A 15,179-nucleotide genomic window follows, 5' to 3' on the forward strand; every position below is an offset into this window, starting at 1 on the left:
GACTGGAACAGGTGCAATTGTGGCCACATGGAGATCTCTGGATGCCAGGATGGCGACTGGGGAAAGCAAAATGTCACTTAGAGAAGCATCTGAAAGGATCTGCTTGAAGTGTGAATTTAATTTATTCCAGATTGTTTTATTTGATGTTTGAATGTAAACCGGGTCCCTTCCAACTCTACATTTCTGGGATTGGAACTCTATGAATGAGATCTGTTCTTTAAAATATAAAGAAGTACAGAAATGAAAACAATGAAAACAACAACAACAACATCCACTACTTAAAAAACAAACATAATAGCACCTAGACATTCCACTGTAGCAACATTAAACTAGGTTTAAGGTGTCATTTGGTGAGTAGATTATACATCTGAGTTTCTAACACCGCTAAAAACCCATAATTAACGAACGAAATATAAAACTAAGATACCACTTCCCCAGAAAGATGCATTGATGTAGGAAACTCGAGCCAACAATGTGATGCTGTGGCAATCAAAGCCAATACAGTGGTACCTTGGTTGTTGAACTTAATCTGTTCCAGGGGTCCGTTCGACTCCCAAAACCGTTCGAAAACCAAGGTAAAGGAGCTTCCTGCACTCAATCAGAAGCCAGGGAAGCCGTGTTCCAAAGAGCATTCGGAAACTGGAAACTCTCTTCCAAGTTTTTGGGGTTTGGGAGAAAAAATGTACACGTACCAAGGCGTTCAAGAACCAAGGTACTACATCGTTGCATGTTGACAGTTTTGCACACTACAGATATGGGCAGATGAGGAAGGATTTGGGGGGAAGCTATATGAATGATAAAATAGAGGGGGCAAAAATCAGAAGGGGAGGGTGGAGGAATTGAACTCAACAAGCTTAAAGGAAAGAAGATTATGGAAGGCCATTTTGACAGCTCTCGGTTTTCGTTTCGGGTTTAAAGAATGGCACAGAGAACAGCAGGGAACAGCGGTTGATCTGATCCCCTGAAAAGCTAACACAGAATGTATTTAAGATTCATGTTAAATATTTGTCAAAAGCTCCTAACCTTTGGGGGAATTCAACCGTGAGAAAACAGGCTTGGGAATCACCTTTCCTGGAATGGTACAAAAAAAAAAGCCAGCTAATGACTTTCAAAGATAGAATCATGTAGGTAGCCGTGTTGGTCTGACGCAGTAGAAAGATAGATAGATGATAGATAAATCGATAGATAGATAGATAGATAGATAGGTGGATGGATAATGTCCAATAGCACCTTAGAGACCAACTAAGCTTGTTCTTGGTATGAGCTTTCATGTGCATGCACACTTCTTCAGAAATCTGAACAAGTGTGCATACACACGAAAGTTTATACCAAGAACAAACTTAGTTGGTCTCTAAGGTGATACTGGACTATATGTGTGTGTGTGTGTGTGCGCGCGCGCGCTACCCTTTCAGCTAGGAATGGACCAGCCTATCCATTTCAAGTTCTCTCAGTCCCCCCTTGTTAAGTTCAGTTTGTCACATTTTAGTTTGCAATCGCCATATTTTTCGCTCCATAAGATGCACCTGACCATAAGACGCACCTAGTTTTTAGAGGAGGAAAACAAGGGAAAAAATACTCTGAACAAAACAGTGGGTGCATGATTTTTGTGGTGCAGCCATGGACATGCTGTGTGATCTGATGGTGAATTTGGGGTGACCCAATGCAAAAATCCTGAGGATCCATGTGCTTTTACCTCCCCGCTCCCAGGCATCCTCCTTTATCTCTACCATCCTTTATCTCCCTTGTTTCAACACCCACTTCCCTCTTTCAAAAAAATATAATAAAAGCATGATCTGCTTTTCGCCCCTGGGCAATTCGGCTCCAGGGACCACGCATTCGCTCCATAAGACGCACAGACATTTCCCCTTACATTTTAGGAAGAAAAAGTGTGTCTTATGGAGCGAAAAATACGGTAAATGAAATCACCATGGAAAACCATCAGTGTTGCAGTTCTCCTGGCACAGGCATTCTGTAAGCAATTTTGCCCAATGCACACATTCTTATTTTTTGCAAGTAACGTCCCTTAGTGTAATATATTTTGGGTACATTCCCACTAATATGTGCTTATTTTCCCGTCCTTGGGATCTCTGTCGTTTTCCTTTTGCCTAGGAACATGGATGCATCTTTTCTTGTGGTGGGGTTTTCTGAAATCAGGTAGGAAGCAGTGATGGTCACCAATTTGGGTGCCTTTGAATAAGATCATTCGCAAAACAACGACGACGAACCTATGGTTACGTGGAACATACTCAATAAACACACAAAACGTAACCAGCTGTACTTTTGAATAAATAAGGTATACTATTCATTGTATCAATTTGTAGATTTCAACAGAAGTCTCATAAAGTTCAATGAAAAAAGCATAAGAGTCTGGAATATTAGCAACCACTATTATGCTATAAGATCCACTATCCTGTAATATTACTTCATCCTGTTCTACTGATGAAGCCTAGGATGGCGAAACAAGGCTAATATTCCGGAAATCCTTGTCTGAGACCCTGTGAAAGGATTCTGTGGAACTGTAATAACCCTTCATGTGGATTATTGGACTCTTTGAACAGACAGGTGGAATAGATACTTACACAGTGGTACCTCTGAATGTGAATGGGATCTGTTCCAGAGCCCAGTTCACACCCTGAAGCAAACGCAACCAGCGTCTGCGCTTGCGCGGGTCGAGATTTGCCGCTTCCGCGCATGACGTCATTTTGAGTGCCCGTTACTTCCGGGTCGCCGCGGAGCGCAACCCAAAAATGCTCAACCCGAAGCACATTTAACCCGAGGTATGACTATACATGTATGGACCTTATGCATGAACTGACTGGAGAATGAACTGATCCACTGGGTCTTGTGCTTTTTCCGTTGAACTTTATGAGACTTCTGTTGAAATCTACAAATTGATACAATGAATTCATAGAATCATAGAATCATAGAGTTGGAAGAGACCACAAGGGCCATCGAGTCCAACCACATGCCAAGCAGGAAACACCATCAGAGCACTCCTGACATATGGTTGTCAAGCCTCTGCTTAAAGACCTCCAAAGAAGGAGACTCCACCACACTCCTTGGCAGCAAATTCCACTGTCAAACAGCTCTTACTGTCAGGAAGTTCCTCCTAATGTTTAGGTGGAATCTTTTTTCTTGTAGTTTGGAACCATTGCTCCGTGTCCGCTTCTCTGGAGCAGCAGAAAACAACCTTTCTCCCTCCTCTATGTGACGTCCTTTTATATATTTGAACATGGCTATCATATCACCCCTTAACCTCCTCTTCTCCAGGCTAAACATGCCCAGCTCCCTTAGCCGTTCCTCATAAGGCATCGTTTCCAGGCCTTTGACCATTTGGGTTGCCCTCCTCTGGACACGTTCCAGTTTGTCAGTGTCCTTCTTGAAGTGTGGTGCCCAGAACTGGACACAGTACTCCAGGTGAGGTCTGACCAGAGCAGAATACAGTGGCACTATTACTTCCCTTGATCTATTTTGAATTGTTGTTGTTTAGTCATTTAGTCGTGTCCGACTCTTCGTGGCCCCATGGATAGGTTTGATACAATGAATAGTATATCTTATTTATTCAAAAGTACAGCCGGTTACGTCTTGTGTGTTTTTTGAATAAGATCAGACAAATTAATGGAGGAGAGGGCTAGAAAGGGCTACTAGCAAATGTGGCTATGCTCTACCGCCACAGTTGGAGGCAGCAAAGTTTCTGAACACCAGTTGCTGGAAACTGCAGGAGAGAAGAGTGCTGTTCTTGCACTCGTATTCTCCTAGTGGATTTCCCATTGGGGCACCTGGTTGGCTACTGTGAGAACAGGATTAGATGCAGGACTAGATGGGCCATTGGCCTAATCCAGCAAACTCTTCTTACATACGTATGGAGATGCCGGAAATCGAACCTTGGATCTTTTGCTTACAAGGCAGACACTCAACCCACCCAAACGATGGCCTTTCCCCATTCTAGGGATGTGGCTTTGAACTGCGATGGAGCCTCCCTCTTGCCCAGATGAATGAATGAATAATAATAATAATAATAATAATAATAATAATAATAATAATTTTCTATTTATACCCCGCCCTCCCCAGCCAAGACCGGGCTCAGAGCTGCTAACATCCAATAATAAAAACAAGTTGATTAAAATACAATTCAAAAGATTAAGATACAACATTAAAACAATAGGATACAGCCTCTTCATAGGAGGAGAAAGGAAAAAGGAAAGGGGGGGGGGATCAGGCTGATTCCAAGCCAAAGGCCAGGTGGAACAACTCTGTCTTGCAGGCCCTGCGGAAAGAAATCAGATCCTGCAGGGCCGTGGTCTCATGAGACAGAGCGTTCCACCAGGCTGGGGCCAGTGTTGAGAAGGCCCTGGCCCTGGTTGAGGCAAATCTGACTTCCTTAGGGCCCGGGACCTCCAAGATGATTTTGTTTGAAGACCGTAAGGTCCTCCGTGGGGCATACCAGGAGAGGCAGAATGTGATGCGAGTCTGGCCACACAAAATCTGCCAGGCGCAAGGTGCATTTTGCACCTAGCTACGGGCCACTCGCAACCAAATGCAGATGCTCGGGTGGCAGGATGGTGCCTGAGGTCACCATCTGGTGGTGCCTGCTTGGGGAACCCTTGGATCTTGACTGTTTTCACACACTAGCACCACATCCTGTAGAATTCTCTCCGTGATACAGTGGTACCTCGGGTTAAGAACTTAATTCGTTCTGGAGGTCCGTTCTTAACCTGAAACTATTCTTAACCTGAAGCACCACTTTAGCTAATGAGGCCTCCCGCTGCTGCCGCACGATTTCTGTTCTCATCCTGAAGCAAAGTTCTTAACCTGAAGCACTATTTCTGGGTTAGCCGAGTCTGTAACTTGCAGTGTCTGTAACCTGAAGCGTCTGTAACCGAGGTACCACTGTATTTCATTTGCACAATTAGACTGTAACCCTGGTTTAAGGAGCCGTTTGGCACCTAGATTATATATCTGAGTTTCTAACACTGCTGTCAACTGTTGTTTAGCCGTCTTGGTAGTGTTTGACTCTCCGTGACCCCATGAACCAGAGCATGCCTTGGAAACTCTCACTTTCTTCTCACTTTTTTATGTCCATGGAGTTTTCTTGGCAATATACTGGCATGGTTTGCCAGTTCCTTCTCCAGGTGGATGACATTTAGTCTAAACTCTCGGCTATGACCTGTCCGTCTTGGGTGGCCCTGTGTGGCATAGCTCATTGCTTTTTGGAGTTATTCAAGCCCCTTCACCACGACAAGGCAGTGATCCATGAAGGGGCTACCAACTGTAAAAGAAGGTAAAGGACACCCCTGACAGTTAAGTCCAGTTGCAAACGACTCTGGGGTTGTGGTGCTCATCTCGCTTTACTGGCTGACGTTTGACCGCAGACAGTTTTTCCAGGTCATGTGGCCAGCAGGACTAAGCCGCTTCTGGAGAACCAGAGCGGTGCACAGAAACGCCATTTACCTTCCCGCTGGAGCGGTACCTATTTATCTACTTGCACTGGTGTGCTTTCGAAATGATAGGTTGGCAGGAGCAAGGACTGAGCAACGGGAGCTCACCCCGTCGCGGGGATTTGAACCGCCGACCTTCTGATCGGCAAGCCCTAGGCTCAGCGGGTTTTTTTGTGTTTTTTTTGAATAATATTTATTAGCTTTTCAACAAGAAAAAAGTTACAAGAATAGTAAAAAGAAAATACAAAAAATACAAACACCAGAAAAGGAAAAAAAGAAAAAAGAATAAAAACAGTTAAAAGTAAATCCCTCTTTCTATTCTCTTACCACTCGTTTACTTATTTTCATGACTTCCTCACACCTCCCTTTTTTGTATTCCAGTTAATAGTTAGTTCAGCAAATCCATACCCTCTTTGTTTACTCTTAGTTCTTTATCTTCACATATTATAACTTCCAATTTTCATATAATATCAATCCAATTTTACATATTCCTATTTTGCCTTATTGCTAAAACCACTTCATTAACATTCAATAATTTTACAGTGTTTCTGTAAATAGTCTTTAAATTTCTCCCAGTCTTCTTCCACCAACTCTTCTCCCTTGTCTCAGATTCTGCCAGTCATTTCCGCCAATTCCATATAGTCCATTACTTTCATCTGCCATTCTTCCAAGGTGGGCAGATCAGCGGTTTAGACTGGTTCACAAAAAGATGGCTGGCCCCCAAAAATATGTCAAAGAGGGGAAGTGATCCTCAGGCTCAAAACAGTTCCCCACCCCTTGCTCTGAAAGAACATTGACACCACCAGATTTTGAAAAACAAACCCGAAATAGCGAAGTTCCAAGCCTTCGCCCTCCAGCTTCCTACCAGGGACCCAGGTCTCCCTGGCTTGCACTACGCAGCCAGAGCAATCGGTGTCATTAATCTCTATAACTAATGCAGAGGTTAAAGCTGACAAACCTTTGTCCTGTCTGCATTATTCATTAATGAAATTAACTTGTTAAGGGGATGGAGGGAAGGAGGGGGAGGAGGACAAGGGAAGGGAGCATCAGAGGCCAACAAAATAAAATAAAAAAATAAGGGGAGTTCTTCCATCTTTGGTGCAGTCAGCTCAAAGGCGGGAGGGGGGTGGGCAGAGAAATTACATATTAGTATGAAAATCGTGGCAGCAACTGTGGAACAGAACGAACAATCCAATCCCCAGCTTAAAAGCCCCACTAAAAGGCAGCTCAAATTTACAATGGATGAGCCTCCGTGGCAATCTGTTTTTCCGATATTAAAAATCTCATTTTCTCAGCGCCAAGGACAAGTGGATGCGTGAGGCATTGGAGTATCAACTCGGCATTTGTCTCATTTGACATTAAATCATTCTCATTTTCAGCTCGGATTTTCTAATATCTCCTTGGGAGCCACTTCAGTTTTCTTCATCTCTCTCTCTGGTTGCAATTAAGATGTTTGAGTACAGTCTGCCCTACCATCGCCACCCTCCTTCGCCAGCAACGCCGGTTCCCTTTAAGAAAGGGCTGTGTGCTTTTGAAGGAGCTTCACGGCAGGCAATAAAACCAACAGGTGCAGCCTAGCGTGATCTGTTGGATTTCTGCCTGTCGGGCAGAAGCAAACTTGCCCTGATCCCAAACAGCTGGAAGTAGCAAGGGTGAAAAGTTTCAGGCTGATTACAATCAGAAAGGCGATTTAATTAAATAATAATAATTGCATGGATCACTTATTAATTGTTATTTTTCTCCAAGGCACTCGCGCAGGGACCAAGCTGGGAATGCGAGTAATGCGGCTAAATCCAGGCCTGGAGTAAGTCTTCTTCAGCTCAAGGTTCCAGAATTGTATGGAGCAAGAGACCCGTGCTAATGTATCCTGGAAAGTGTAATGTACTTTGGTGGTGCTATTTAAATAAATAAGGTCCGTATAGTTAAAGCCATGGTTTTCCCAGTAGTGATGTATGGAAGTGAGAGCTGGACCATAAAGAAGGCTGATCACCGAAGAATGGATGCTTTTAAATTATGGTGCTGGAGGAGACTCTTGAGAGTCCCATGGACTGCAAGAACATCAAACCTCTCCATTCTGAAGGAAATCAGCCCTGAGTGCTCACTGGAAGGACAGATCCTGAAGCTGAGGCTCCAAGACTTTGGCGAGAAGAGAAGACTTCCTGGAAAAGACCCTGATGTTGGGAAAGATGGAGGGCACAAGGAGAAGGGGACGACGGAGGACAAGATGGTGGGACAGTGTTCTCGAAGCCACAAACATGAGTCTGACCAAACTGCGGGAGGCAGTGGAAGACAGGAGTGCCTGGCATGCTCTGGTCCAGGGGGTCACGAAGAGTCAGACACGACTAAACGACTAAACAACAGCAACATTTAAATAAATGTGCTTAAAAAAATATTTTTTATTGATTCTTCCATGTACAGTCATACCTCAGGGTTAAAGTAGCTTCGGGATAAGTATTTTCGGGTTGCGCGCTGCGGCGACCCGCAAGTAACGGAGCACATTACTTCTGGGTTTCGCCGCTTGCGCATGCACAGAGGGTCAAAATGACGTCGTGCGCAGAAGCGGAGAATCGCAACCCACGCAGACGCACGGTCACGGGTTGCGTTCACTTCTGGACGCGAACGGGGCTCCAGAACAGATCCCGTTTGCATCCAGATCTACCACTGTAACACTATAACAATATACCTTTAACATTTTTTCATATTTCCACCCTCCTCCCCTGGACTTCCCTCATACTCCTGTTTTGTTTTATTTACATATTGTTCACCCTGCGTATTGTTTACCCAAAATTTTCCCTATATATATATATATAGTCTTTATTTTTTGTTGTATACAGTTGTGATTGTTTCCTCAAACCCTGCCAATGAGTCCATTGCTTTACGTTGCCTCTTCATATATATTGTACAGTAAATGGTTACCATTCTCCTTTAAAGTCTTTGTTGTCCTTTTCATGTGGTTTTTCTGTTAGTTTTGCCAGTTCTGCCTATTCCATAAGTTTCTCTTGCCATTGTTCTTTCGCTGGTATTTCTTCTGTCTTCCAAGTTTGTGCTAGTTTAATTCTTGCCACTGTTGTTGCATACATAAATAAATTCCAATTTTCTTTTATATATATATATCTTGGTCTAAAATTCCTAGGATTTTTTTCTTGCCACCTTTTGGCGAGCTGTGGTGATCGCATCCAGGGCAGCACTGATCCAATGAAGGGATCACGCAAGTGTACAGGATCACAGAGTGCAGAGTTAGAAGGGACCACGAGGGTCATCTAGTCCAACCCCTTGCAACGCAGGAATCTTCCGCCCAACAAGGGGTCAAACCCATGACCCTGAAATGAGCTATCCTGCATTATGAACACTCAGTTCAACGACCTGCTACGGTATATGCCATTTTCATTCGTCTGTCGTTTATTTCAACCCAACAGGTTGGTACACTTATGAATATTACCTAAGAATTACCTTAGAATATTACCTAAGAATTACCTTAGAATATATCTAAGACCATACAGTGGTGCCTCGCAAGACGAAAAGAATCCGTTCCGCGAGTCTCTTCGTCTTGCGGTTTTTTCGTCTTGCGAAGCAACCCTATTAGCGGTTTAGCGGATTAGCGCTATTAGCAGCTTAGCGGCTATTAGCGGCTTAGAAAAAGCCCATAGGGAAAAAGCCCATAGGGAAATTTGTCTTGCGAAGCGCCTTGAAAAACGGAAAACCCTTTCGTCTAGCGGGTTTTTCGTCTTGGGAGGCATTCGTCTTGCGGGGCACCACTGTAAAATTCCTATCACATAGCTTACTGACAGAAAGCAGCTCTCCATGGTCAACGGAGATCCTGCCACCTGAGACCCTTTCACCTGAAGATGCGCAGGGCAAGCCTGGTCCGCTGGCAAGCACAGCACAGGCCTTTCCACTCAGCCATGCCCCTCCCGCGTCAAAGGCCACTGTCTAAAACAGCAGAGCCAGGCGAAAGTGATCCCTTAAGTGGTTAGCCATGCTTTTTTTACAAGAGGCAACAGGAAAGCAAAAGATGCAATTAGGAATGCTAAGTGTCTGGACCTGTGAAAAAATCAAAAGCTTCTGGAACATAGTATATGACGAGCTTAAAAAAATGTTTAAGTATAACTTTGTGAAAAATACAGAAGCTCTTCTACCAGGGATAATGGACACAGGTATAGCAAGAGAAGATCAGAAAATATTCCTCTATGCCACAGGAGCGGCAAAGATCCTAACTGTTAAAAACTGGAAAAAAGAAATTGTGCCAACAAAAAAGGAATGGCAAGACAAACTGTTAGAGTATATTGAACTGGCTAGATTAGCAGAGGCAGTTAGAGATCACACTAGACAAGAATTTCAAAAAGCATGGGGAAAATGCAGAGAATACTTCACAAAACAGTGCCCTAAAATGCATACCTGGACTTGTTTCGATTAATGTCTGCAGGAGACTTTGTGGATATTTAAGTTATAATTATAAAAATCTTAATAGTGATTCATAAAGGAAACAGTTTATAAGAAGTAAATAAGGAAGCCAGATACAGGATAAAGGAAGTCTTTTATTTGGTTGTTTATATTGTTGTATGTTATGCTTATTGTATGTTATATTCAGGGTGGATTTCTGTATTGGGTGGGGTTATGTTATGTTGTAAATAAAATTTCCCAAAAAAGAAGAAGGAATGCTAAATGTCTAAAGTGGCCTCTGACAACCTGGCGCCCCCTCAAGAAGCTTTGGACTACAACTCGCATCAGCCATCAGTGGTCCAACGTGTCTAGGGGACACCAGGTTAGCGCTGGAAAGCAATGCATCCTCTGTGTCTTTTGCAGATTGCCTTCCTTGCCTTGTGTTTTTCAGATCTACAAGCTATCCTAAATCTGACACGCACCCAAGAGATTCTCCGCTCCGCTCCTTTGGATATCGCACAACAGGGGCGGCTTTCCCTGCCTCCTGAATGGAAATCCAGTGCTCCCGCTGATCCCTGCCCCTTAAGCAAGCTGCTAAAATCCCTGTCCTTAACTAGGATTATGAAGCCACTTTAAAAGCACAAAACAACCAGGCTTGAACTCACAGATGAGCTGGGGGCACACCCACTGAGCGCTGTTGAACCCAGAGTCTCTTTTTGGCTGGAATGGGTTGGACTCTGCGGGATCTAAGCTAGGTAAAGGTAAAGGGACCCCTGACCATTAGGTCCAGTCGTGGCTGACTCTGGGGTTGCGGTGCTCATCTCGCTTTATTGGCCGAGGGAACCGGCATACAGCTTCCAGGTCATGTGGCCAGCATGACTAAGCCGCTTCTGGCGAACCAGAGCAGCACATGGAAACGCCGTTTACCTTCCCGCCGGAGCGGTACCTATTTATCTACTTGCACTTTGACATGCTTTCGAACTGCTAGCTGGGCAGGAGCTGGGACCAAACAACAGGAGCTCACCCAGTCACGGGGATTCGAACCACCGACCTTCCGATCGGCAAGTCCTAGGCTCTGTGGTTTAACCCACAGCGCCACCCACATCAGGATCTAAGCTAGGGGCTGCCTAATATTTCCCAGTGAGCTCCATGGCCAAGTGAGGATTTGAACCCAGGTCTTGCCAGAGTCCTAGTCCAACACAGGAAGATGCCATCGGTCTACCTGCACAGTCAGGTGCAGGGGCTTCTCCAGGTCTCCAGAAAGGGGGCCCTCCTGGCCCTATCTGGGATTTTCTGCACGCAAGATAGATGCCCTATGATTTTTCTTCCAGATAAAACAGTTTTACATGCCACCTTAAAGGTAAAGGGACCCCTGACCATTAGGTCCTGTCGCGGACGACTCTGGGGTTGCAGCGCTCATCTCACTTTGTTGGCCGAGGGAGCCGGCGTACAGCTTCCGGGTCATGTGGCCAGCATGACTAAGCCGCTTCTAGTGAACCAGAGCAGCGCACGGAAACACCGTTTACCTTCCCGCTGGAGTGGTACCTATTTATCTACTTGCACTTTGACGTGCTTTTGAACTGCTAGCTGGGCAGGAGCAGGGACCGAGCAACGGGAGCTCACCCCGTCGCGAGGATTTGAACCGCCGACCTACTGATCAGCAAGCCCTAGGCTCTGTGGTTTAACCCACAGCGCCACCCGAGCGTCCCTTTTACATGCCCAAACCAGTGACGTGCAGCGTTTTCCCAACATGGATACTTGCCACGTCAGACAGAGGTCCATCCCTGTGGGAGGCAGAAATCGGATAAAAACAAAACAGGAAAAAAGCCTTTGTTTCCCCACCCCCTCGCCTTTGAGATAAAACTCCCCTTTGCACCCAAAACACATCCTTAAACCTCCCTCTGAACGGCACTGCAAGAAGGCATTATTATTATGACAGGGGCCGGCTAATAAAAGAGAGAGGGGGGTGAAAAACCCTCCAAAGATGGCAGAAGACTTCGAAATGCATAATTTAACAAGAGGACAGCCAGCCCAGATTCATAAAAAGCGAAGGTCACGGCTGACAAATCTGCTGAAATCCGGTTTTATTATACGACCAAATCGTTAGGTTAGACAAGACTGAAACGGCAGACATACGTTATCAGGGTCTTCGGGAAGAAAGCATTTGATTTGGTGCCGCTCAGGCTGATTTACAAAGTCATAAAGTGTCGCACGGAGGAGATTGGCGGGGGGGGGGAGGCATAAATGGATTAAACAACATTGGCGGAGGGAGGAGCAGGAGGAAAGCTTTGGGGAGCGGAAACTGGTTTGAACACAGCCAGGATTTTTTTTAAGGGGCGGGGGGCGGAAGAGAGAGAATAAAAAGGTCAGCCTGTCATTTGTTTACATTGTTATAGTATGGAGGACCCTGAGGACTATATATATGTGTGTGTAGTTTGTTTGTAGCTGGCCGTACGGAGCGTGCAAAGCCCTGGGACTTGGGATCAGGCGGAGGAAGGAAGCCGTTCAAATGAAAGAATGCTGTAAACTTAGAAACAATGTTTTCCACTGCGTGCCCCCCAGAAAACCAGGAAGCCCCTGCTTATGGAATTTGAAACAGGAGAGCATGATCTAGTCCATGGGTAGGCAAACTAAGGCCAGGGGCTCAGATCTGGCCCAATCGCCTTCTAAATCCGGCCCGCGGACGGTCTGGGAATCAGCGTGTTTTTTACATAAGTAGAATGTGTGCTTTTATTTAAAATGCATCTCTGAGTTATTTGTGGGGCCTGCCTGGTGTTTTTACATGAGCAGAATGTGTGCTTTTATTTAAAATGCATCTCTGGGTTATTTGTGGGGCATAGGAATTTGTTCTTCCCCCACCCAAAAAAATATAGTCCGGCCCCCCACAAGGTCCGAGGGACAGTGGACCGGCCCCCTGCTGAAAAAGTTTGCTGACCCCTGATCTAATCCATGGAGCCAGGGAGAGGGAGGTCTCAGGGCAGGCTTCCCCAGCCTGGTGCCTTTTGGGTGCTTTGGACTACAACTCCCATCACCCCCAGCCCTAAGAGCTGATGGGAGTTGTAGTCCCAAACATCTGGAGGGTGGGATGTGTTGAGACCGGGTGTGGGTGCACCAACAACTTTAGCTTTTACTTTGGTATCCGTTTTAATTTTTGTATTGCACGGCAAGTGGCTTTAACTTTTCACTTAAATTAAAAAAAGGCAAGTGTTAAGTCCAATAAATAAACAAAGTCTCCCAAAATACAGTGTGACCCGCAAGACGAATGCCTCGCAAGACGGAAAACCCACTAGACGAAAGGGTTTTCCGTTTTGGAAGTGCTTCGCAAAGGAATTTCCTATGGGCTTGCTTCGCAAGACGAAAATGTCTTGCGAGTTCCTGCGGGGTTTTTTTCCTCCCCCCCCCCTTTTTCTAAGCCGCTAAGCCGCTTATCTGCTTATCCGCTAAGCCGCTAAAAGCCGCTAATAGCGCTAATAGCACTAAGCCGCTAAGCCGTCAATGGGCTTGCTTCGCAAGACGAAAAAACCGCTAGACGAAGAGACTCGCGGAACGGATTAATTTCGTCTTGCGAGGCACCACTGTAATTGAAGCATGGGTAGCCTGTGGCAGATCCATCAGCAGGGTGTTCCAAAGTTGTGAGACCAAAACACCCAGCGACAATAGAAAGTCACCCTTGCCGCTTTTAATTTTTCTCCCCCAAGAGTGCAGCAGAAACCAAAAACACAGTGGTAGGGTCAGGGCAGTGGGCCCTGGCACAAGGTTCAAGTTTCCGGGCTTCTGCCCAAGTCAGCTGAACTCTGGTACCGACCCTGGCAAGCAGGACAACAGGCAAAACTTATACAGTGTTCGGCAGATGTTTTGAAGCGCAACTTCCATAAGCCCCAGCTAGCTCAGCTGTGCTCCTAGAATCATATAGAATCATGGACGTTTTAGTCCACAATATCTGGAGGACACAGAGATGGCAAAGGCTGCCCCACAGAGTGCCCTAAGGGCTACCCGCCTATCTTCCTGCAAATAAATCAGGATGAATGTGCAATAAACAGGCCATCTGTGAGCACCTGGATGCTTGTGCTCTTGAATGCTGAGGTTGCTCAGGAAAACAAGCTTTTCAGAGTTAGCTGCAATGTTGGCAAAGAGAAACAAACCCCCTGTCTGTGTCTCATTTGTCTCTTTTGCCATAAGGACAGAGATAACCAGCAGACAGGGAGAAAGCAAAGTTCTGAAAATGGGAGACTGGTTAAAGGAAACCCGGAATAACTTATACACGCTTGGGTTCAATGATTTCCCAGCAATTCTAAAACGTATTTTTCACTCTATTAGACGCACTGGACGATAGGACGCACCTAGTTTTTAGGGGAGGAAAACAAGAAATAAGTAAGGAACGCAAAGCGTCCTGAGCTAAGAGGGGAGGCTTTGCGGGGCTACCCATGAAGCCAGGAGAGCAAGCAGGATTGGTGCGCACCGATCCCTCTTGCCCTCCTGGCTTCAGCGAAAGCAAGCCTACTGGCTTTTCTCCCACAAGAGCCGTGCGCTCTTTAAAGGGTTAAAGGATTGTCCCTGCTCTGAGAGGGCCCCCTTGGAATTAATGGACATGACTGACTTAGGTCTGTTCAGTTTGATGAGTCTAAATTCCAAGTCAAACTTCGGCTGGATGCAGATCTTGGCTAATTCCGTTCAACAGTTTTATGCAGTAAAAATGCTAGGTCCCCAGATGAGGAGATGAGTGCTAGGTAAAAAAAAAATCTGAGTCTCCTATACAGGAAACAGTAGGGTTAGAAAGCAATTTATATGTTTCAAATTCATAAAATACTAGTTAACAGTTTGTGTCAAATGTATTTGGAGATGTCTGTTTCAGATCATTCTATTTATAATAATAATAATAATAATTTATTTGTACCCCGCCCATCTGGCTGGGTTTCCCCAGCCACTCTGGGCGGCTTCCATAAAAACCAGAAATACACTAAAATATCACAGATTAAAAGCTTCCCTGAACAGGGCTGCCTTAAGATGTCTTCTGAATGTCAGGTAGTTATTTATCGCTTTGACATCTGATGGGAGGGCGTTCCACAGGGCGGGTGCCACTACCGAGAAGGCCCTCTACCTGGTTCCCTGTAGCTTTGCTTCTCGTAATGAGGGAACCGCCAGAAGGCCCTCGGCGCTGGACCTCAGCGTCCGGGCAGAACGATGGGGGTGGAGACGCTCCTTCAGGTATACTGGGCCGAGGCCGTTTAGGGCTTTAAAGGTCAACACCAGCACTTTGAATTGTGCTCGGAAACGTACTGGGAGCCAATGTAGGTCTTTCAAGACCGGTGTTATGTGGTCTCGGCGGCCGCCCCCAGTCACCAGTCTAGCTGCCGCATTCTG

General features: G+C 45.6%; 1 protein-coding gene across 8 annotated transcripts in view; it reads right to left on the bottom strand.

The window, feature by feature from the left end:
* HMBOX1 (homeobox containing 1) overlaps positions 1-15,179 on the bottom strand; it is a 124,687-nt gene that overhangs the window by 62,379 nt on the left and 47,129 nt on the right. The window lies entirely within an intron of this gene.

Source organism: Podarcis erhardii (assembly GCF_964252035.2).
Source record: "Podarcis erhardii genome assembly, chromosome: 3".
NCBI classification, from domain to species: Eukaryota; Metazoa; Chordata; class Lepidosauria; order Squamata; family Lacertidae; genus Podarcis; species Podarcis erhardii.